Below are 24,620 nucleotides of genomic sequence, written 5' to 3' on the forward strand. Positions count from 1 at the left end.
AAAGGAAACAAGACTTGGCCATGAACAGCCCTGATAGCTGAAAACTGAACTGTCATCTCGTGCCGGGAAAGCTCGAAAGTGTGCTGTGCTCCACAATCCCACCTTACCCCGTGCTCAAAATGTGGGGAAGGGAGACCCAGGCTACCGCATCCAGACGTATTATTTGAGAACACTTCTTTCTTTTCTTGAGAACTATCCCACACCTTTTTTTGTTTTAATGATAAGGTTTTGCAATCGGTTTCTTAGTATAGGCTCTTTTTATTTGACAAGACGCCACTAGCCTGCTTTATTTTCATTTGATGGTCGACGCTTGCTCCCATCTTCGATTTAGGTTTAGATTAGGCATTTTTCCATCCAGCATACAGAATTCATTGTTCAATAAACACCCTTGAAGTGTGATCACTTGTGTCTGTCTTACTTGTTGCCACCATGAGTTCCTTACAGGTGTGATTAAAAGTGTTGAAGAAGACGTGGCAAGACCACAAAGGCACATTGTGAATTGTTGTGGAAGATCCTGACAAATCAATATTGCTGATGCAAGTATTTTGTGAACTATTACAGAATTATCTTGACAGGAGCCTTTTTTGTTGATCTTGATGAACTATGGAAATGGTACTTATTCTCTGAAGGAAAGTTGTGTAGAACTCTCTGATCCAAGTGGAGAGACCAAATAACTGTTGAACACTTTGAACTGTTGGTGAAGTCCAGTTGAGAGACTTATTGGAACTTTGTTGTAAGGTGGGATTTGCGTATTCTGTCGGTTGAAATCCTGATTTAATCTGGGCAAGGGAGATTTATCCAGATTACAAGGAGAAATAGTTACCTGGCCTTGAATATAACTGCTAATTGTGTTGTATCTGAATTGCTGCATCTTACCTTATTGAGTTTTCTGAACGTACAAGTGTGAGGGACAGAATCCTTTTGTTGGAGTGTTTCCTTTAGTTTATTTTAGGCAGTGAAATCCTTGTAAGGGTAAGGATAGTGTGGTGTTAATCAAACCCTTTTTGAGTTTAATAAAATTGCATCTTTTGAAAGACCTTCACAAAGTTGTCCGCCTCACATTTCTGACCTCTCACATGACCCAGGTGCATTCAGCATTGCATGACAGATCCGAGTCATGGTGCCACTGTTAACACACATAGAAATCGTCACCCAATTAGTCAGTGAGATGAACAAGCACATTCCAAGATTTTCAAGTGTTGGATAACATACAATGCCACTACCCAGGCCAACACAACCACACCCTACAAATCATCTCTGCTTTAAACCCCCTTGAAGGTTCGACCACTCAGTACTTTGTGCAACTTCCGCTTTGCTTCTACACCGCCACCCCACCTTCCCAGAACAATAAACATTCATATTCAATCATTGTCCTTCATCAGTTTTGGCTATCAGGTGTTCATTCATTTCCAGTTCATCTCGTCACGACTGACAACGTCCGGTTCCATTTTCCTCCGGCGTGGGGCATTGGTCGGCTGCCACGTGCGCATTTGTATATATTTTTATTTTGTATTTTATTTCATATAGCGTCTAACGCCAAAGCACTGTACATAGAATTAAAAACAGATAAAAAAGTGAAATCAATATTTAAAACAGAGTATTTCAATAATTGCAATAAGACCTTGTTAACCAGATGAAAGAAAATGAGTCCATAGAGAAGCCCGAGAGGAGGAGTAAACCGCAATAGATCATAGAGCGAGAGGAGGAGTATTCCAATTGAAAGGTGCACGAATAAAGAAAGACCAGAAGCGAGATTGGGCACAGGGAGGAGAAGGGGCTTCAAGACGGAAATGGGAGGCAGACCGAAGAAAGCGCGAAGGAAGCTAGAAAGAGACAAGCGAAGAAAGATAGGGAGGAGCAAGACCATAAAGTGCTTTAAAGACCAAACATAAAAAATTTAACTTAAGACGTTTATGAAAAGAAAGCCATCCAAGTGTTCTCTGCTAACCCCTAAAGCGCATAGCCCACTCATTGTGCTGCTACAGATTGCCATTCCTGCATATGCACATGTTCCCTGCTAGTCTATTGTAGTGCATAGCCCACCTTATTTACTAAAATGCTTCGCACCTTTGGTATACACCCTCACTACTGTGCACCATATGCGAGTATCCTAAAGCACACACACACTTGCCTATCCTACACCTCGCCACTTACGTACTGCTCACCCTACAGGCCATAACCGGATCACCGTTCAGCACCATTACCGCCCAGCATTACGCACTGACCGCTCCTAGAACTTGCACAACCTTATCTCACGAGCCACCCCCTCACTCAAAATGTCAGATCACAATCCTTATCTAAACGCGCCGGCTCTCTGCCTTCAACACTTCACCACCAAACCTACTGCTAATCAACCATGCCCTACTCTCACCAGGAACTCCAGGCTCGGCTTGCGTCTGTATCACACACCAGGCATCCAATCTACCACCCGCAATAACATAACCTCACCCTTTTGTCACCACACTGTGCCTGACACAACCTTACTGTATCCCGCTGTGAGTTCTCACTCCTCTTCTTCTCAGGCTTTTACAGTCACCATTAAACCCATTCTGTCTCTACCGACCACATTGACCCGCCAAACCTACCAAGTCAACCATGTGCTACCTCAGTTAGAAACCATAGATTAGCATCCAGATGTCACCACTGGTCCTATCACCTGAATAACACCACGACTGACAAAATCACTAACCCTAGCAAGATTAACGCTACTGCTCCATCGGCTCATAAAACTGACACAGCTCTGCCCGCTCCCAAGTCCAACGTTGCCACTAAAATCAAAGGTGCGCTCAATAACGCACGCTCTGTCCCTGCCCATGCATTAGACATTGCTGATTTCATCTCCCGTGAAAATCTTGACTTTCTTGCAATCACTGAAACTTGGCTGCATGTGGCTTCAGGTCCTGCCCTGACCCTGGCCATCCCTGACAACTATTCCATCATCAGGTGCGACAGGGATACTAATCAAACTAAGGGGGGCGGATTAGCCTTCATATTTAAGAGTTTGCTTAATCTCAGAGCTATCAACAGTCTGCAGCTGCCATCAGCAGAACTCCTCTCTGTTAAAATACCAATCTCACCCAATCACACCGCTTCAGTGCATCTCATATACAGGCCCCCGGGACCTACCTCCACCTTCGTGGAGGACATCTCATCTATCCTAGCTTATAGCAGCAAGCCCAACTCTCAAATCATCTTACTTGGCGACTTCAACCTAGGTTACCTGGACCCTAATGATGCCAAAGCCACTGACCTAGCTAGTGTTCTGGCAGACTTCGGCCTTACCCAACACATTAGAGAACCTACCCATATCAAGGGGCGCACCCTTGACTGGGTCTCTGACATGAACTGTGCGCTCAACGTAACCTCTGCTTCTCCATGTGTTTGGTCTGATCACCACATAATACTTTTTTCCATCAACTCCAGTCCACCGACAGCCAAACCCATCCTTGCCCCGCCCACCTATACACATAATAAGGATATTACGGCGGAGAAACTACTCCCACTTATCCTCCCTTTACTAAACTCTGCTACATCTGCGTGCTCGGACCCTACTGTCCTAGTAGATACCTACAACCGTGTTATGTTAAAAGCTCTCAACACCATTGCCTGTCTTAAACTGCGCAAACAAAAACATTGTAACCACCTTAATTCTTGGTTCACCCCACACTTACGTGAATTGCGCAAAGAAAAAAGAAAAGCTGTGCCCATTGGAAAAGCTCACCTTCGCCAGTCAATAAAAATAACCTTACCACAGCCTCCCTTACTTGCAAAGAAGCCATCCTAGCGGCTAAAAAAGAAGTGTATAACAATAGGATCACACAAGAACAATCAAATACCAAGGAACTCTTTAAGATCCTCAAGGAACTTGAGTCTCCAGTTGCCTCTTTTGATACATGCACCCCTGACACCGAGTGGTGCTCCAATATTCAAAAGGCACTATTAGACAAAATTGTCTTGCTACAAGCCAAAATTAATACCAAAAGAATTCACCTCTCAGACTCAGCGGGTAACCCCCCGTTCTACAAAACCCCTCTCCTAAGCACTCCTCTAAACCTTTTAGCTTCACACCCCTTTCCATTAAGGAAGTTGAAAATATTATCTTGAAGCTCAAGCCTTCTAATTGCCAAAAAGATGCTTGCCCTGCTCCGGTCATAAAGGAAGCTGCACATGATCTCGCCCCATTCATTACTTCTTTCATTAATGCCTCCTTCAAATCGGGCTCTGTACCTGACAACCTCAAGGATGCGTGGGTCATCGCTCTCATCAAAAAACCTTATCTCGATCCCAGCAATCCGGCTAACTACAGGCCCATCACCACGGTACCTTACCTACTCAAAATACTGAATTGAGCAGCTTATCTCCAAATCCAGGACTATCTCGATACCAACAACCTATTAGGGCTTAGACAATCCGGCTTCCGTCCCATACACGGCACGGAGACAGCCCTGATTGATCTGAAAACCCAAATCGAGGACCTGAAAGACAAGGGCAAACAAGCTCTCTTGCTCCTCCTTGATCTTTCAGCAGCCTTTGATCTGGTCGATCATCAAATCCTCTGCCATCACCTCAAGATTCCTGCTCACTTCTCTGATGCAGCTATATCCTGGATCAGCTCTTTCCTGTCAAACAGATCCATGAGGGTCTTCTCTCCCCTAGCCGCAGCTGACCAGGCACATGTCCTGTGTGGAGTCCCACAAGGCTCTTGTGTATCTCCCACGTTTTATAACGTGTTTACTAAACCGCTCTTTGGTATACTTGACTATCTGGGTGTCTCCTACACTAATTATGCTGATGACACCCAGATACTCATCCCTATCACTGGCGACTATGTAACTGATGTCAAAGCACTAAATGCAGTCTACACCGTCATCCAGGCCTGGATGGCACATCGTGGGCTCTGCCTTAATGATGAAAAAACAGACTTACTCATCCTAGGCTCTCATTCCAAACTCAGTAAACTTGACTCCAAATACAAATCCTTCATTATTGATGGTAACGTTATCAAAGTCACTAATGTCACTAAAACACTTGGAATATAGCTAGACTCTACTCTTTCTCTCAATAGACAAACCAACTCAGTAGCCTCAGCGTCTTCATATACTTGTAAACTTATCACAGCGTGCCGTCCCTCCTTGACAACGGGCAACTGTTTAATCCTTGCTAGAACCCTCATCATGTCCAAAATCGACTATTGCAACGCCCTCTACTTAGGGACGAGTCAAAGAAATCTTGATAAACTTCAGGTCAGTCAGAACAATGCCATAAGGGCAGTTCTTAACGTTCCTAGGCGCTCACACATCTCCTCCACCAGACGCAACCTGCATTGGCTACCCATTACTAATCGCATATCCCTCAAAGCTCTCACTCTTACAAGGCCCAGAATAACGCAGCACCTGCCTACTTGTCCACGCGCTTTACAACACCCTTGCGATCGCCACAGGTTCACACTTTAACTATTCCCAGTTTCAAGCTGCAGACAGCCAAAGGCTCGAGCTTCCCAGGCTTAGCAGCCAAGCTTTGGAACTCTCTACCCAATGCTCTCAGAAATGTTCATGCCTTCCAATCCTTCAAAAATAAAACCAAACTGTGGCTTCATGAACAGGATGTCCTGGCCACCCCACTGTAATCCATGCAATTGTTAGCAGTAAACTGGCTGCACATTGTATATACTGTGTACGCTGGTCTGCTCTGCTCTTCTTTGCAATGTTCTTATCCTCTTTGTAGATATGTATACAATGTAAATGTACCTTTAACTGTAAACTGTAACTGCCTTCTAAACATGCGCCCAGATGCCCCTGGGCAGGGTGCCCACTATAAATAAACAAAATACAAATAGTACAAGTTGAGCCAGAGAGGAAGAGATAGACTCAGGAGGAGCCAATTGACCAAGAACACGAATAGAAGCACGAAATACAGATTTAAGTGGAGCCAAGCAGGAGATTGGAAGTCCAAGAAGTGCAGAGGAGCAGTAAAAAAGATGTGAAAAGATTTCTGTTGCTATTTACAGCTTCATTGTTCGGTCTGGTTATAAATGGTACAATCCAAAGATGTTGGCTGAGTGATATTCACCCAATACCCCTAAATTCTTCAAAAGTGCCGTTTTTCATTCCATCCTGTGCTATACTGCACATATCCCTAATCCAGCATTGGCTCTAGGAAGTCGGATTCGAGGAATGCCCCGATTCTGAATGTCCACCCTAAGTTAAAGGAAACAATAATAACACTGGGGCTCAAGATGCGAACAGACATCTTCCTGGTATCATAAAACGAGATCTGTGCCATAAGGAATTGATTGACTTTCCCAATTTGAATCATTCTACTTTCTTGCGTGTTTGTACACGGAGCAATGTTGTCATATTCATCAGTAATGACCTCAGGCCAGCATACGCTGACAGCATTTATGTTGTTCCCTCTGTGAACGACTGGCTCATCCGAGCTCGTTTCTCAGACCAGCATAATTGTACCAGACACATAAGTGGTTGCACAGCTTGGGCTTCTCCCTGAACTTCAGGAAGTCTCTGGTTTTGCTGTCCCAGTCCCTCCTGTTCATCGGGGCAGAAAGGTGTCTGTCTTTCAAACACAGGAAAAGGTTTGTGCCTCAGCTTTTCTGTGCTTGCTGGGTCTTATCGTCTCTGGTATCCTTCTACTGCCAGACGCTTGGATATTTAGGAAGATGCTGCAGTGGCTTCTCGGTTGCACGTCATCTTAGTTTCAGGGAGGTACCTCAGATATTTTCAGGTCTCCACAAAGGTGCCCATAGACTGGTAATTGTGGTCCCGCAGAGACACGTACTGAGTGGTACGTTATTTTGACAACCCTAGCACCAACTGACATTTTACGGTTGTTCCCTTGAAGGCCTGGCGTGTACACATTCAAGATCTAATGATGAGGGACCTGTGTCTCTGTCGGAATGTCCTTTTTTGGGAGTTTGCCAGCCAACAAACTTGCCCGAGTCGCTTTCCTCCCTTCTGAACGAGACCAGACTGTGTTAATCCTCATGGACAACACAGTAGGCATGCTCTACTTCAACTACCGCAGTGGCGTGGGCTCCCTTCCTCAGTGCAGAGAAGCAATGCAATTGTGGTTATGTGCTTTGGGGAACAGAATGTTTTGGCAGCTAATCTGACTGGCAAGTTGATCACACCGCACCTTGACTCCAGATGCGCATTGATGGTACATTTATGATATCACTGCACTCCCATATCTCAGGTCCTTTTTTCTGTGTGCTGAGCATGCTGTTCGAAACGAGGGGACGCCGATATGTGGGGAACAAAACCCTAGGCTTTTAAACGCAGTACGGACTGTGGCTCGAAGATGTTCATCACAGACTCAAACAATTTTTGTGTGTGCAGTCTCGGGGTGGAGCACGATGATGAGCAGGGAACGGACAGCAAAATTGGCCCTCGGGCAGCCCCCTTTGTCTGCAGCTCGGTTGACTTCCAAGTCGGGCCTGATGCTGAAGGCGCCATGCCCAAGAAGGGGGACAGACATCACAAGAAGGTGAAGAAGCAGACCCACTCAAGGAGTGAGTTGCATTATTCGTTGTCCTCATCCTCCTACAAGAAAAATTAAAGGCGTTGACACAGACTAGACTTGTCAGAGGAGCAGGATAAGTCATTCCCAAGTACGGGTGCCTAGAGAAAGGAGTGGGAGGAATCAAAACCCAAATGCTCCAGCTGTTAGAGAAGGCCGCGGCTGGTACGGATCTGGCCTCAATGCTGCAGGTGGTCAGGTACCAAATGCACCCAGAGATTCCAGCGTCAAGGTATCCTCATCAAGTCTCAATCCCTTGAGCTTGACCTCAACCCTTCTAAAGCTGACCACGGTGCTGATGGCCCTCGAGGCATCGTGTCGAGAGACCCATCAGGGCAGTTCCATTGGCGATGGATTAGACTTTCAGACCGGAGTCAAGGTCTGGATTCTTTCAGTCCATGAGATCAATCTTTGATAAAGTAGGTGGCCGGGTTCCCTTTGGAATGAAGCCTATAGGGGATTTAGTGGTGCTGATTTTGTTCAGGCTGTTGGCTTTGGCTGAAGGTCTACATGAGTCAAGCAGGCTCGACGCTTGGCCTGACTTGGCCTGATCACAACTTGAAGCATGGACAATCCAATGCCCAATACTGGAAGACAGTGGAGATGGTGATTCTGGCCTTAGAGCCCCGGCCAAGCTACTCCAATCATACAACCTCACTGATATCCTGGACAAGCCCCTCCAGTCTGAAATGGCATTACCTTTCAATGCAGCTATATTCAGATCCCATTGGGACGCTATGGCAGCGACCATGCTCCACACCATGCCGAGCTGACCAAGAAATCCAAGCCGGCCCCGGAGGACCTACCTTTCCTGTCAACTAATCCCACCCCAGAGGGTTTGGTGGTGTAAACCGCCACAGTTAGTTCACAACCTACTTCATCCACCTCCAACTTGCCAACAGAGTCCAAAATGACTGGCAAAGAACATATTTACGTCAGGGAGCATGGAGCTGAAGGCAATTTATCCTTTGCCAAGTACTCCTCTATACTTTGGTGGACAAAAGCTAAGTTGGCAGACCATCTCCCAATAGGAGCGTTGAGCGATGGATTTCTGGATATAGTAAATGATGGGAAGGAAGTGGCTTGCCAAGCCCTTCAAGTGTGATTGGACACTGCTAATTGTGTGGGTCATTCCACAGGAACATCTATGATGCTTAGGAGGACAGCATGCCTCCACAGTTCGGAATGTTCCCGAATGTGAAATCCAAGCTATTGTGCATGGTGTTACATTGCGAACACCTTTTTGGGCCAAAGGACGATGAATCCTAGGAGAAATTCAAAAAATCAAAATTTGCTGCAAAGTCCTTGGTTCTTGCGGTGCAGCAAGGCCCCAAACAATTCTTTTGCTTTCTCTCCAGAGGCAGGGGTTATAGGCAGTATGCCCCCTTTTGGGAGGAAAGCCTGTCTACCGCAGGCCAAATTGGGCCAGAGTAATTTCTCACATACTGAATTAACCTTTAAGAGCCAGTCAATTTCATCCTCGGCATCCGGGGTGGAGGCAGTCGCTAAGCCTCTTTGAGGTCTGACCACATTTTTCCACAGTTGGTGGGTGGGTCTCCGAGCACTGGGGCAGGTGGAAGGAGATAACCTCAGACACCTGGGCCTTGCAGTTGGTCAAATGGGGATAATGCCTTACCCTTCTTAAACAGACCACTGGACAGACCACCACCTCTCCATAGGAACCATAATAGGAGCTCCAGGAAGAAGTGAGAACCCTCCTTTTAATGGGTGCACTGGAGGAAATACCAAAGAGAGAGGGTCCGGCTGGTATTCTCGCTATTTCCTGCTACCCAAGAAAAGGGTAGGACTCTGTCCCATCTTGGACCTCGAGGCCTTGAACAAGTTACTGAGGAAGGCTAAGTTCAGGATGGTGACGTTGAGGGAAATTCTCAAGGCTCTATAACTCCACAGGCTCTATAACTCCTGGACTAGATGGTATCGCTGGACCTTTAGGACACCTATTTCCATGTGTCGATCCATGAAAAGCACATGTTTCCTGAGGTTCATCATTGGGGGGCGCTCACTATCATTTCAGAGTGCTCCTTTCTAACCTAACCTCTGCACCCAGGGTTTTCACCAAGCCGGTGGCGGCTCACGTCAGGGGATCCGGCATCCACGTATTCCCTTACCTGGATGACTTATTAATCTGAGCAAAGTCTCCAGAACATTTATCGACTAAGCTCAAGGACACCTGTAGCCTGCTTCACAGCTTGGGCTTCTCCATGCAGGGTAGGCGCCCCCCACCCCCAAAGAAAGAGTCACCAATATCAGCCATACTTTTTGAGAACCGTGATAGTAATCCAGCGACTTCCGTTATCTGACTCTTGGCCCTCAGAGCTTAATGCATTTTTCTGGCGCCAAAGGCCAGGCTACGGGTGCAGCCCCTCCAATGGCTTTTGGGGGATCAATGGTCCAAGTACTTCAACAACATGAAGGACATCCAATGGGTGTCTAAGTCAGTGGCCAGCAACCTCTTATGGTGGGCCAGCAGGGAGAGCATGATGGTGGGGGAACCATTTTGATCACTGTGACCCCAAGCACAGCTGGTCACTGATGCGTCCCTGAGGGGCTGGGGTGCTCATTGAGGGGATCTGCAAGTGAACAACCTTTCGTCTCCAGTGGAGCCCCGCAGGCACATCAAAAGTGGTGTTGGCGATCAATCAGGCTAGCTCCAATTGCTTTCGCACCATCCCTCAGGGGGAAGCATGTCCTGATTCTGATGGACAACACAGTGTAACAAAAAAAGGGCAAACAGAAATTCACATATATATAATGTCCTCATATCACCCGGTAATCACAATTATAAAAAAAATGCACCCAAGAGGAACATTTCAAAAGTGGGACTGTGAAAGAACCAGGGCCAATGCTGCATAAAAATAATCTTTTCTCTAAAACATTTTCATGAAAATGATTCACCATATATACTACATACTATTTGTGCTCAAGGGGTCAGTAAAGGGGGAAGTGCTGAGGTGCATTTACAATAGACATCTTCTATCAAGTATAGATTACCATCTTCATATTGATTCCACAATAATTATTATTTTTTTTTTTAAATGTATTTATTGGTTTTAACAGATTAACAAAAACAAGTATACATCGCTTGAGTATCAGACGAATAATCAGAAAGTAACGTAACCCTCCCTCCCCCACCCCCCCAACTCAAGACCAAGTAAACATTATTGTCCCATTACGATAGGCCAGATTGATGGCTAGGGAAGTCCGATCCATCCGAGGCATCGTCAGAGTTATTAGGATGCAGAAGTGGCTCAGTCAAGGCCACCCAGCGTTGTAGTTCTCCGCTGGAGTCTAGCCTTTGTTCAAGGATTGCCGTTTCCCACGCGCCAGTCTCCGCCGTTATCCATTTAGTCAGGTCCCCCCACCACAATGCCTCATGCGGGGCCCTAGGGCTCTTCCATCCCATGGCTATGCGCCTCTTCGCAGTTATGTAGATCAAGTCTTTGAGCTTGTTCAGAGGTTTGTTTTTGTGGTTGCGTTTGCATCTGCCCAGGATGCATACTGCGGGGCAGTTCACCTCTAGCTCGATGTCTGCGTCCGCCACCCTCCCCTGAACCTGTGTCCAGAAGTGGCGTATCTCCGGGCAGCCCCAGAACATATGCGTCATACCCGCCTTCGGCTCCCTACATTTGGGGCATAGCTGGACCTCGGCTCCCCTGAAATTAGATATAGCCTCTGGTGTTAGGTAGGCTCTGTTAGTGATGTACAGTTGAATGAGTTGCAATCGGGCATTCCTGGAGACTTTTTTATGGTAATGGGTTATTTTCTCCCATTCGGCATCCGTGAAGTCTAAGCCAAATTCGATTTCCCATTTTGCTCTACATTTAAGCTCGGTGTTAGTCGTGCCCTGGAGCAGGGTTTCGTACAATCGCGAGGTTTCATGGCCGCCCTCGGCTGTGTTCAATAGTGTTTCTATGACCGTATTTTCCGTCATGTGGGTGGTAGCCTCCGGCCATCTGACCCTAATGGCGTGTATCACTGCCCCATGGAGCAAAAATTGGCCAGCGGGTAATCCCGTAGTTTCAGCGAGATCAGGAAAGGGCATGATCTCTTCATCCCGCATTAAGTCTCCCAGGGTGGCCACTCCGTAAGGTTCCCATTGGGTGCGTGATTCGTGAAAGCCCCATGGCTGATGAGCCATAATTGCTGCTATAGGGATTTGAGGTGAGAAAGGATCAGCTGGCCCCACAGTTTTGCACGCTCTGTTCCAGAGCTTTATACCAAGTCTAATTAAGTATGGAAGGGGCTGTGTGAATCTGCCCTGTGCCCACAGTAGGTCCCTCAGGAGGAGGTAGGGTAATGCAGGTTGGAGGAGCCGAGTGTCCGAGGAGGTCTCATCGGCCATCCATCGCATCACTTGCCTTAGCTGGCTCGCCAGGTAGTACAATTCGAAATTAGGGACCTTAACTCCTCCCCTCTCGTAAGGTCTTTGGAGTGTGTCCAGCGCCACCCTGTGTCTGCCCTCCTGCCAAAGGAACCGTCTGCATAGTTTGTTTATGTTTTTAAAGAAGGAGGGGGGGATATTGTAGGGAACGTTTGTAAAGTTATATAGTAGGCGGGGGAGAGCAACCATTTTGAGTAGACCGGCCCTACCGGCCATCGAGAGCGGAAGCTTACCCCAGAATTCCATAGATTTTTCTAGAGCGTCTTTGGCTCTCACCGTATTAAGTGTATGTTCCGTGAATGGGTCCCGGTGTATGGTGATTCCCAGGTATCTAAAGGAGGTCGCTTGCCATTCTAGATCAAGGGAGGGGAGGGATCCAGGGCCATCTTTATGTAGGGCGGCAAGCGGGTAGAGGCAGGACTTATCTTTGTTAATACGGATACCCGTGTATCTACTGAATCCGTCCAGTGTTTCTAGGATGTAGGGCAGGAGGTGTTCGGGGTTATGTAAGAACAATAGCGTATCATCCGCATACATAGAGACGAGGTGGGTCACTCCGTCGATTACAATACCCCCATCTCCGTATTCCTGCCTAAGGTACGTGGCTACGGGTTCGGTGGCGATGATGTATAGCATCGGGGAGAGTGGGCAGCCCTGGCGAGTGCCTCTATGTAACGCCCATTTGTTTGAGAAGGTCCTGTTCGTGCGCACCCTAGCGGTGGGGTTGGTGTAGACTAGCCGGGTCCATTTCAGGAAGGCAGGTCCTATCCCCATTTTAGCCATAGTGGCATAAAGCCATTCCCAACGCACTGAATCAAAGGCCTTGGTGGCGTCTAGTGACGCCACCGCGTATTTCTGAGGCCTCTGCTCCGTGCTGTACATAATATGGTGCAACCTACGCAGGTTCTCTGTTATGGAGCGACCGGGCACATAACCCGTTTGGTCCTGGTGGATCAGGTGGGGAATTACCCTTCGCAGTCTACTAGCTAGCAGGGAGGTTAGGATCTTGCAATCGACATTTAACATGGAGAGGGGTCTATATGAGCCGCAGTGCGATCCGTCTTTCCCGGGTTTCAGGAGAGGGACAATCACCGCCTCCCTCATGGAGTCGGGGAGGGCACCCCGCTCGTAGGCTTCGTTGAACACCTGTGCCAACAGTGGGGCCAAGGTCTCCTCGTACAATTTATAAAATTCCCCAGGGAGGCCATCAGTGCCTGGGGACTTACCGGTTGGGAGTGACCTAATGATTGCCTTGACCTCATCTGGGGTGATGGGTTCGTCCAAGGCGTCCGTCATATGGGGCTCTAGCCTGGGGAGATCTATGTCGTCCAGGATGTCCTCTATGTCGGAGACGTCCACGGGTGGGGGTTCGGCGTATAAATTGCTGTAAAAGTCAGAGAACACCGAATTAATTTCAGTCTGGGTGTGCACTAGGGAGCCATCTGGTTTGAGTACTTGGCAAATGGGTGTTCTGGGGGCTTCTCTCTTGTACAGCCAAGCTAGGAGTTTACCAGGTTTATCACCTAGAGCGTGGGTACGTTCAGTGTGTTTGGCATAGCTCAGCCTACCCAGGGACTCCCAGTGCGTGAGACAGGTTTGTTTGAGGTCAATCACCTTCTGTAAATGTTCTGGGGATGGGTCTAGTCTGCCTTCGAGCTCCCCCAACTCATTCTCTGCATGTTCTAAGGAGGAAGTAATCGACCTCAGTGCTCCGCCCATGGTTGCAATCATCTCCCCTCTCAGGACCACCTTGTATGCCTCCCAGGCGGTGCCTATGTGTTTAACACTGTTGAGGTTCCTTTCCCAGTAGTCTTCAGTCCTATCAGCAATGTGTTCGCGAAGGGCTATGTCTAGGAGAGCTTCAGCCCTAAGTTTCCAGGTGGGGACCGGGGGTCTAGGCGGGTAGATCTCCCAGGTGGCTACTAGTGGGGAATGATCGGACAGTACTCTGGGCTGGTACTGAGCACCGCCGAACGTTGCCTGTTGTTCTAGGCTCACGAAAAGGTAGTCTATCCTAGTGTGGACTGCGTGAGGAGGGGAGTAAAAGGAGAACACACGTGCATCTGGGTGCTGTTCTCTCCACAAGTCTCGGAGTTGTAACTGCTGTATCAACCTTGACAGAATTTTGGCAGGCGGGGAAGGGCGTGTATGTTTATCGTCCGACCTGTCTCTCAGGGGGTCTAAGGTGCAGCTATGGTCGCCCCCCCATATCATGGTTTGGTCCCTGTAAGGGCCGAGGCGTGGACACAGGGAGTGGAAGAAGGTGGTTGCATCATGGTTGGGTGCATAAGTGCTGACTAGACAAACCTCTCTCCCTTCAATGGTGCCACATGCAATTGCCATCCTGCCCTCATTGTCTGCTTTGGAGCCGACCAACCGGAAGGGGACAGAGGGGTCCACCCAGATCAGGACACCCCTGGCGTAGGAGGAGTAGGAGGAACCTACCAGGGTACCACGCCAGGCCTTTGCCAATGCTTTCAGTTTGTCCGATGTAAGGTGTGTTTCTTGTAGCAGGGCTATTTTGGTTTTGCTTCTTTTAATAAAGGAGAGTATGCGCCGTTGTTTCACGAAGCTGTTCATGCCTCTGACGTTCCACGTCAGGATTTTCAACGAATCGGCCATGTGAGATTTGGGATTCTGGTGGCTATGTCCAACGCCCCCGGGAGCACCACCAGTGGCCGGAGGATCGTGGGGGTCTTGTGGTTTCCTGGAGATTCGTGCATGCGGGTCTCAGCCGGGTTACTTGCACCCCTGAACTTCTGCTTCAGTGACTGCCAGCCTATCCAGCGGAGGGTAGGTGCCTCGTCCGTGCTGACTGAAATGGATGTTGGTGGTCTTGGTTGTCCCTGATTCGGGCACTTAACAACTGTGCCAACTTCCCCTATCCCTCCCCCCCGTAACTGTGAACTTCCCCAACATAAACCAGGTCGAGTGAGGAGCTCCTCACTATGACAGACCCGTTTCCGCTCCTTTAGACCGAAGGACGGTCGCATGGTGCCCTACGGGCGGGTAATGAGTACCCTTAACAAGAAAGAACTTCCAGGGGTAGGAGAGTGTTCGTCCGGGCGCCTCGTGTTATGAAATCCGGTCAGCTGCGGCGTAAGTGGCCGTTCCATGGTGGGGCCTCCGAAAGGCACCGGGGCCCTGAGAGACGGGGCTCAGCGGGGTTGTCGTTTCCTGACTTCGACCTCTGGGATCTGCTCCCTGTCCATCCAGTCTCGGGCCTCTGCCGGAGTATCGAAGAGGTGAGTTCTGTTGTTTCGTATCACCTTCAATCTGGAGGGGTAGAGGAGCATGTAGCGTAGGCCTGCAGCCTTCAGTCTTGCTTTGGTGTGTATGAACTGTGCCCTCTTCATTTGAACCTGAAATGTATAGTCAGGGTAGATGGATATCTTGGCTGAACCCCTGCAGATCTGGCCGCCTGACCGCGAGAAGGTGAGGATGGTTTCCCGGTCTCTGTAGTTAAGTACTTTTGCGATCACGGGTCTGGGTGGGCTGCCAGGAGGGGGTTTCGATGTGAGGGATCGGTGAGCCCTTTCGATTACAAAGCCCTGAGAGAGTTTTTCTGCTCCAATCTCCTGTATCAGGAGATTCTCTACGAAGTTCGTGGGGTCCGATCCCTCGATGCCCTCCGGGAGCCCCAGGAGGCGAATGTTGTTGCGGCGTGCGCGCCCCTCTGCCTCCTCGACCCTGTCTTCTAGGTTTTTAACTTTTTGTTGAAGTGCATCGACATCTTTGAGGAGCACTGTCTTAGCTTCCGTGTTCTCGCGGACCTGGGCCTCCAGCACCTCTGTTCTGCCGGCCAGGGATCGGACGTCTTGGCGCAGGAGGTTCAAGTCTATGGCGACAGCGTCTATTTTATGCTCCACGGCTGCCTGGGAAAGTTTGATAGCTTCAAGGATCTGTGTGTTACTAGGTTCCGCTGAAGGCCCCAAGGGGTCGGGTAGGTCTGCAGCAAGAGTCTCGCTCATGTTATCTGGCGCTGTGGGCCCCGCCGCCGTGAACGTGTCGATGGTGGTCTGACGTTGCTTAGCCCTTGCTCCTTTGGTAGACATGTCGACTGAGCCTCCGGGCTTCGCTGTTACCGAGGTGGCCGGGGTGAGCCGCGATGGAGTGGCCGAGGAAGCCGTATCGGGTGGGCCGCGATGGCGGATCGCTGTATGCTGTGGGCGGCTCCGTAGGCACAGGGGGGACGGATAGTGTGCGCCGGGGCCGCTTCTTCGGGTTACCAGGCCGGGCACGCCTGTATGTGTCGGTTGCGTTAGTCCCCCCCGCTCACCTCGAAGGGCCTCCGAGACCCTGGCTCCCGGTTCTGTGGCTGGCAGCGCCCTCGTCCGGGACGTTCCAGGCTGGTCGTCCCGTTGGCACCGTCGTTCGCGCTCCAAGCTTCACGGGTGCCCCACAGGCCCCCCTCGTCAGTCCAGCTGGGCGTTCGTGTGTCCTCGGCCCTCAGCTGAGTGTTACGGCGCGAGCGGCTTTAGAGTGCGGGCCGCCGCATCTTGCAGGGCTCGGGAGCCGCCATCTTGGCCCTGGTCCGCGGGATCGTGTCGCACGGTCTATAGGGCGAGACCGGTCCTCCAGGGCCACAGGAATCGACCCGCAGGTGCAGCAGGATGTCGGCCCTCGATGAGGCGGTTCGTGGGGTTCGGAGCCCCCGAAAAAAGTAGTTAAAAGCAGCTTATGATGGTCGCATCAAGCGGAGCGCAAGGAGCGAACGTCCTCTTCACATGGCGGTTAGCCACGCCCCCCCGATTCCACAATAATTATGTATTAAAATAAACCTATTAAGCCAGTCTTAGACTATTGTATTGAAATCCACCCCAATGGGACTTGTCTACCTTTTTTTAACATCAATTGGAGAAGAAAATGGTGACACTTACTAATGTCGGAAACACAAGTCTAAAGACTCAGCCCTCAGTGACTACGAATTACTAGTACTCTCTACATGTATACTGTCGGCACCTTGTGTTTCAGCCAATCTTTGAGGCTACAACCATCTAAATGTGTTCCTCTTTTTCATGTACATAGGCCTTCATCAGTACAGTTCCCAACATTGAATGTGCCCCTTGCATTGCGACTTTTGAGTTGTATTTTCATTTTTTCATTTCTGGAATCTTGATTTATGAAGTCGATCCAACACACATTCAATAAATTAATTCGCTCTTCTTGCCAAAGGTGCAAATTCTTGATTCATCAAGGCTGATTAATATACCATTCTTGTTAAGGGGAAGCTTTCATTTACTCCTGGTATTCAGAACGCCCATCTCAGGTTTCTGAACCACGTCTCCCGCTTACTGACGTCACATATTCCTACTGCTCCCATCTCTGCCGGCACCATGCCTATGAATGTTCATAAGCATTGACCATGGTTCTTTCACAGTCACACTTTTGAAATGTTCCTCTTTGTAGAAGCCGGTCTCCCACGAGTGGGAAGTGTGCTCGGAGGTTATTGCAGAAATCTTCTTCCTTTAGGGAACCCCTTAGGTGGATCAATTTGCCACAAGGGCCAACACAAAGTGCAAGCAGTTCTGCTTGAGGGAAATCCCTTTGAGGGGAGAACTGGAAGATGTGTTTTTGGTTGAGTGGGTCTTCGACTTCCACTATGCATTCCCTCCAATACCAGTCATTCAGTGGGTTCTCAGGAGTTTGAGGTGGTTCTTGGCCACCATGATCTTGATCACCCCAGACTGAGCAAGGGTAACATGGTACCCAGATCATCTGGAAATGCAAGTCTGCCCACCTTGCTGGCTTCCTCTGAGGCAGACCTCCTATCTCAGTCGGAAGGGCGGGTGCTCCGCCGGAACCCGGAGACTCTCAAATTGTATGCGTGGCTCTTGAGAGGATGAGGTAGGATGACTGGATCTTCTCTGAAGAGATACTTGACATGTAATTGTCTGCACACAGACCTTCCACTAGGTCCCTCTACTCATGCAGGTGGAGGTTTGAAGCGTGGTTTTGAGATCACGAAGGTGGATACCATTGCTTGTCCCATGACCACGGTGATGGAAATCCACCTTTCTTTGGCCTCTTCGTGCCTTCAGATATCCAGGGTCAAAGCTATTTCGCAACTTTGTCAGTCTTTTTAGAGGTCACTAACTCAAGGTTCTTTCGTTTCAATCCCAATGATGGTCCAATTTCTGAAAGGCCTTGCTTACAGGTTTCTGTCAACGCTGTTTGTGGTTCCCACTTGGGACCTGAATTTAGTTCTTAGCGTCTTCATGGCGGCTCCGTTAGAGCCCATGTATCCCACTTCCATCAGGTTGCATAACCTTAAAACAGCCTTCTTGGTAACCATCATGCCACTAAAACGGGTAAGTAAACTGCAGGCTCTTTATTGTAAATCTCAATTTTTGCGTTATTCAGTGGAGATGGTCTCAGTGAAAGTCTGCCCCAAATATTTGCCTATGACGGTGTCAGAATTTCATAGATCTCAGGGCATTGAAATGCCAGTGTTTTATCCACCACCTCACTCTTCAAATTAAGAGGAGAGGCTGCATACGCTCGACTCGAAAAGAACGATGAGCTTTCAGGCGAGATGATGAACTATTCATTGCCTTCTCGCAGTCGAGGAAGAGTCTGGCAGTGTAGAAACAGACGATAACCCATTGTATAGTCCTCTGCATTGCCGAATATTATGAAAAGGCAGCGAAGAAACTAACCTTGGGCATCAGGGCTCATCCCACTAGGGACATGCAACAACTTCTTCTCTGCAGTAAGGAAATCTGCCAGGCAGTGACTTGGTTATTGATTCACACATTTCACAAGGCACTACAACCTGGAAGTGGCCTGCAGGGCTGATGCCTGGTTTTGGAGAACGCTGTTGCAAAACTTTGTGACTTAGACTTTCATCCCGCCTCGAAATTCTGTACTTATTAGTACTGAATAAGTGCAGCATTTCGACACGTGATGAAAGTATAAATAGAAAACTTTGCAAGACCGCTCTCCCAAACCGAGCATCAGCCGTGCAGAGTCTATCAGATGAGGAATCTGCTGGAGTAGGCAATCCATTGAAGGAGAAACTACTGCACATTACTCATCACCCTCCCAACCTGCCTTTCCATGAAAATGTTCTGGTCACCACTTTCAACTTATACTTCTCTTGTGGGATGATAATGGAAAGTTGGTGACGCTCCGCGTTTTTGAAAAATAAAAAGCACAATGTTTTGTTCACATTTGAGTACTGTTGTCTGTGGTAGGTCTGGCGAAGGAGAAAAAGTCACTGTTGCCATTTTTGCAATCAAGTTTATTTAAATAATAAAGAAAAAGCCTATCTATCCCTAATAGTATGGTGTTTGCCCTTTGTGAGACAGGCATGGCATCAAGAGAGACAGACTAAAAAGCAACTGTTCGAAAACCTTTATTTATAAACTGAGTTGGGTTGGTGGAATGCCGAACTAGCTCTACCTCTAAAGAGGTGGTTCCCTCAACTGATGCTTCTAAGTTCCGTCAGTCCAAAGCCAAAGTCGGTCTGTGTCTATACCTATGCTCCCTCATTCTTAGACAAAATATCTTCAAAATATCTTTCCCCTAAAAGGAAATGTAAACCACAGCTGGTTTCAGGTAGTCTTACCTATAGGTGTAGTACTGCCAGTTCAAAATAGTTCAACTCAAAAAGGGTGCCCTTGGAACCTTCCACATATGACTCTTGCCGTAAGTCAGTAGATTTCGCAATGTCTCTGGGTTTCTTGGGGTTCCTGTCCCCGATCTTCGATCCTTCCAGTTCCAAACAAAAACAGACAGTTCCTGGGGGTTCCCTTCCCCAAGGTTTAGGCCTCTCTTCCCAATGTTCTACAATGTCTCTGGTGGGCCTCTCTGGGTTCCCTTCCCCAAGCTTAGGTTTTCTTCCTCAAGTTCAGCAGTGTCTTTTGTGGGCCTCTCGGGGTGCCCTTCCCAAGCCTATGTTACTCACCAGACGGTGAATGACCGAGGCAGGAGTCCACGTCTGTGCTATTCTGGGATTGATTGAAGAGCCTGGCTTGGAGCCTCCACTTGAGCCTCCTTTCTGTGAGGGATATAGATCTTTTCAATGATAGGACTCTCTGCCGTATGAACAGTAAGAGAGACTGATCACTTAAAAGAGCGGGGAGAACGCACCGCCAGGGAACCAGCTGCAAAGAAAGAACAAGAAGTGAGACTCAGTGGGAAATCAGAATTCTAACAATACTCAATACTCTATAGGACTCTACCTGGTAGTTTCTCTGACTGTTTAGTCACTAGGGATACAGTAATACTTCCTCCTCCTTACACTACAGGGTACATTTTAGAAAACTATCAGGAGAGCAAGAACTAAATAAGAGAAATGAAGCTTAGTCTTAACACTTGATGAACAGTGAGTGTTTTAAGGTGAGAAACAATTACAGGATAAAATAATAAACAGGAAGGTTAGTGAGGGTACTATTCCCGATCAGCACGAGGGGCGCGCTAGGTACGGGTTGGTGCACACTCTGCGCAGCGTCCACTTGTGCACTGGTAGAATCAAGGATATGCAGTCCCAGTAATATGGAAGAGGAAAGTAGATGTAAATTAACTTCGAGGTAGCAGGTTCAATGGGGCGGATTTAGTTCAGTCGGAGTGATTGTAGTTCTCAATATACACAGCAAAGTAGTGTTGTGGCTTCCCCAAATACACAGTAAAGCAGTTATTGCAGATTCCCCAAGCACACAGTAAAGCAGCGATTGCAGATTCCCCAAGCACAAAGTAAAACAGTGACAAAAACTCAGTGTTTGGAACCAGGCTCAATGGGAGCTGCAGAGTATTGAATCACTGGAGCCCAGGGAAGAAAAGGAGCTGCACGCAACTGTTTAGGAAAGGGCATCCCCGGCAAATAGGAGGAAGTAGTGCAGGAGACTGTGAGTCTGAAGACGAAGGAAAGAACTGTGCAGACAGGCAAAATTCTGTTATACTGACTGACAGCTTTCTTATTTAAAACGGAAGGCAAACAGAGTCCATGTCAACAGGCAGGGGTATGGTACACGGCTAGCAATTTGAAAGGCAAAACGAATGGCAGGCGGAATTCTGTGGAAACAGGCTGGAGTCGCGGTACGCAAAAAGGCAGCAACTATGAAGACGCAACTTCAGGGATGAGGTTCGCAACTTCAAACAGAAGCGACATGCTTAAACGCCCCGGCTGCATTTATTAAAGAGCAGTGGAAACGAATGCAGCCCGGAAGGGGGGCAGAATAATGTGATTGGTGGAGTGTTAGTCACGAACAAAGAGCCGCATGGGAAATGTAGTCCTTAGTACCTTGTTCTGCACTGCAGCTTCCACCGGGCATAAAATGGTGAAGTAAAGCGATGTATGCCGTGATACAGGGCAACAAGGCTGCGTTTGTGGGAAGAACCCTGTGACACAGGATGAGAGCTGTGAGGTCTAGGTCCCCATGGTTACACACAAAGGTTCACCTTGTCAAAATGCACCATTTTAACACACAGTTCTTTTCATGGGGTAATATCAGAGACTTTCGATAACGCTCGGCTTTGACTCCTCCCCTGCGCAACCATTCTGACTCCTAACCCCTCTCTTTGTACTCTGTTTATTCCTTCTGGCACCTTTCCCTCCTGTGCCCTTTCCAGTCTGACTTTATTTCTTTTCCACCTTTCTTTCCTTCTGTGGTGCACACCTGCACCCTCCTCTTCTTCACAGTGCTTCTTGCACACTCTTCTTGACTTTATCGTGGCCCTGGCACTCTGTCCTTTGCTCTTGCACTCTTCCAACATGCAGGTCTTCTGTACCTTGCTCTCACTCTTTCTTTACTTTCTTTCACTTCATCTTTAACTTTTCCCACCTGTCGGGTCGCTCGCACCCTTCTCTCCTATTTTGGGTCACTCATACCCCTCTTTGCTTTCTGTCACTCTGCTTTTCAATCTGTCGGTTCGCTTGCACCTTCAATTTACTGTCTTTCGCTTCACACTCCTTGCACACTCTGCTTTTCCTTGCTATCTCTTTCTTTCTGTTTACCACTCTACTTTCTGCTTTCTCCTTTAAGCCACTGCTCCTGCTCCAGCCATCCTCACGCCACTGGGTTCCTCTAATTCCCATAGAGACTCACCCAGGCAGCACAGCGCCGGCAAGCAGCTTCCTTTTATACGGGCGTGAGGTCAGGGTCTCACCAACTGCACCTCAGGCATCCCTAGGCCCGACACATGTCACAGGGTAATGAGCACTGGCCTGGGCACGGCCATTAAGCAACCACTGGCCTTCTTGCTTCTTCAAGGAGACACAGATTCACTGCCACGCTAGGCCAGTGTCTCGGCATCCCATTCTCCTCCGGTCCTCCCAAGCATCTGGTTTTGCTGTCTTCACATTCCAACCAGTAATCCCGGCTCTGTAAGTGATTTCAATCCAGCACTCCAACTAAGTCAATGCCTAGTATGGGGTGCCCAATGGAAACCCTTATTTATATATTTTTATGTCAGAAGTTTGTTTAATTCTGGATGATGTACCCTTATATGTACCCTTATATAACACCCCTCTCTATGAATTCCCCCGGTCTCACTGAACCAAGAAATAGGTTTGTTTTACAAATGAAAAGATGTATTTGAAGAATTGAACAATATATAGATTATACTTTTATGAATATGAATAATATCTGAATATCACACTTATGAATATGAACAATGATCAGCAATGGGTAATATTACAATATCAACAATCTCTTTAATCACAGTAGGAATAGGAAGAATCATGTAGCAGAGAATACTTTGTATGGTTTAAGGAAATGCAATGATCGGAAAGAATGCAACACTCACTCACCCCTCCCCCCCCCCACTATGCAATATGGAGAGATGGAATGAGGCACACAGGTATCAGGAATAACAATCCACAATTTCAGTTTCAATCCAACTTCCCCTCCAGCAAGCTTAGAGAGAACAGGAATGTTTTAAAAACAGGTCAAAATGCTTTTGAATGTGATTTGCAATAAAGGGGAAAATGCTAAATGATTTTAATTCGCTAAAGGTGATTCAGCACTAGTGAGAGTGGCTTTGGATTGGTTCAGGTCAACACTAGCAATGATTTTAGAATGATTAGCAAGTGGAAATCAAAATTCAGAAGTTGAAATCAAGAAACAGCTGTTTTTCTATGAAGTGAAATTGAGCCAAATGGCAAATTCGCAGCAACTTTTCCTTGTGCGGGAAACGCGATTACGGCATAAGGAATTGGAATTTCGTTTTGGGTGCGTTTGAAAGCTGAGGATGTTAGCCTCAAAATGACATTTAAAATTTGTCTCTAGGACGTACGGTTCAAAAGTTACAGAGGTTTTTGTGAAGGTCGGTTTTTCAGAAACAGAGTCAAGATTTCAAAATGGCAGATTGCGCTTTAAAGATTCGGAACCAATATGGACTTATACTAAGGCTATGAAAGTACAAGATACCCAACGGGACAACCACGAGAACAGGGCTCCTTCCAATCTGGTTGTTGTGCGCCAAGACACTTGACTTTCTTCAAAATATCAGCGCATAGATGATTATCGCTACAGTTATCACAGACAATATAATGAGAAGAATTCAGGATGGACACAAGATCCTATAATGCAGTTCTGGATATGTTGAAAATGGATTGAATAGGATTACTTTAAACTAAGAGATGACTATAGACAGTTCTAGACTAAATACTCACTCCTATGGCTTTGGAATGGAGTGGGCCCGTCAAAGATCTGGTCAAGGGTTTGGCTGGGATTCTCTCGCCACCGGACAGGATTCAGGGCACCTGGACTCTGCTCTCAGCAAGGCACTCTGGTTGGCGCCGCCTCTTGGACGGGTTCTGGGTTACAGCTCTGCGGGTCTGGATCTTGGTTCTAGCACGGGGTTCTTAGCTAGAACAGCGAAACAGCTCAGCCAGGCTGTTGGATTTTGTGGTGCCCCTTGGAAGTTTAGGGGTTAGAATCAGGTTGCAAACGATTCTGGGGCCAAATGAAAAAGGGTTCAGCTTCTTCGGTTAGGCCTCTCTGCTTCAAAGTTCTAGAGTTTGGTTCTAGAGTCTGGTCTCTGGATCTATGTCTGGAGCCTGGATCTTCCTGCAGGGTGCTTCGCCAGGAAATCAGTTAAGGAGTGGAAAGTGTGTGTTGTCTGTCCTCACCAGTCCCTATTTATGTATTTCCAAAGTGGGTGGGGAGGCTGATTATCTATGCCCAACCCTCTAAGGATCTGATAGGTCAGAGAATTTCCCCTCTCCTGATTTGAGAAAGGAGCAGTGTTTCATGTGTCAGAGTGACACAGTATTTAGGGCCCAAAAGAAATCCCTACCCTTTACTTTTACTTAGGAAATCTATTTTCCCCCAAAAACATATTTCCAAGATGCACAACTTGTTAATAATACATAATTACATGACTGATGGCTTAAGGTACATTTCTGCCCAACTCTTATTTTCCTACGAGCTATGGTTCATCACTGACAACTTTTTCGCGCTTTTGGTGGGTTTCTCAATATTAGTTCTGCACCAATTTTTACACATGCATACACATCCCATCTGGGCACATTCCTGTAATTGTTCATGTTCCTAACATAAACACAATGGCTACAATATGAATAATTTCCGGGGTTCAGTCTCAGAACATCGCACAGATTCCAGCTTAGTCTTAAACTGTGAGCAAATTTTTCATTTTAGCAATCTCTAAGTTTCATATTTTTGTCAGTTCAGTACACTTTGCCATAAGCATTTTTCTAAACATACATTTACTTCCAATT

At 47.7% G+C, this 24,620-nt stretch overlaps 1 protein-coding gene across 1 annotated transcript in view; it reads left to right on the plus strand.

Annotated features, from left to right (window-relative positions):
* The window catches only part of ATP9A (ATPase phospholipid transporting 9A (putative)), a 1,385,006-nt gene that overhangs the window by 1,024,638 nt on the left and 335,748 nt on the right, over positions 1-24,620 (plus strand). The gene's annotated exons all lie outside the window — the stretch shown is intronic.

Source organism: Ambystoma mexicanum, chromosome 3p (genome assembly GCF_040938575.1).
Source record: "Ambystoma mexicanum isolate Mex_15411 chromosome 3p, UKY_AmexF1_1, whole genome shotgun sequence".
NCBI lineage: Eukaryota > Metazoa > Chordata > Amphibia > Caudata > Ambystomatidae > Ambystoma > Ambystoma mexicanum.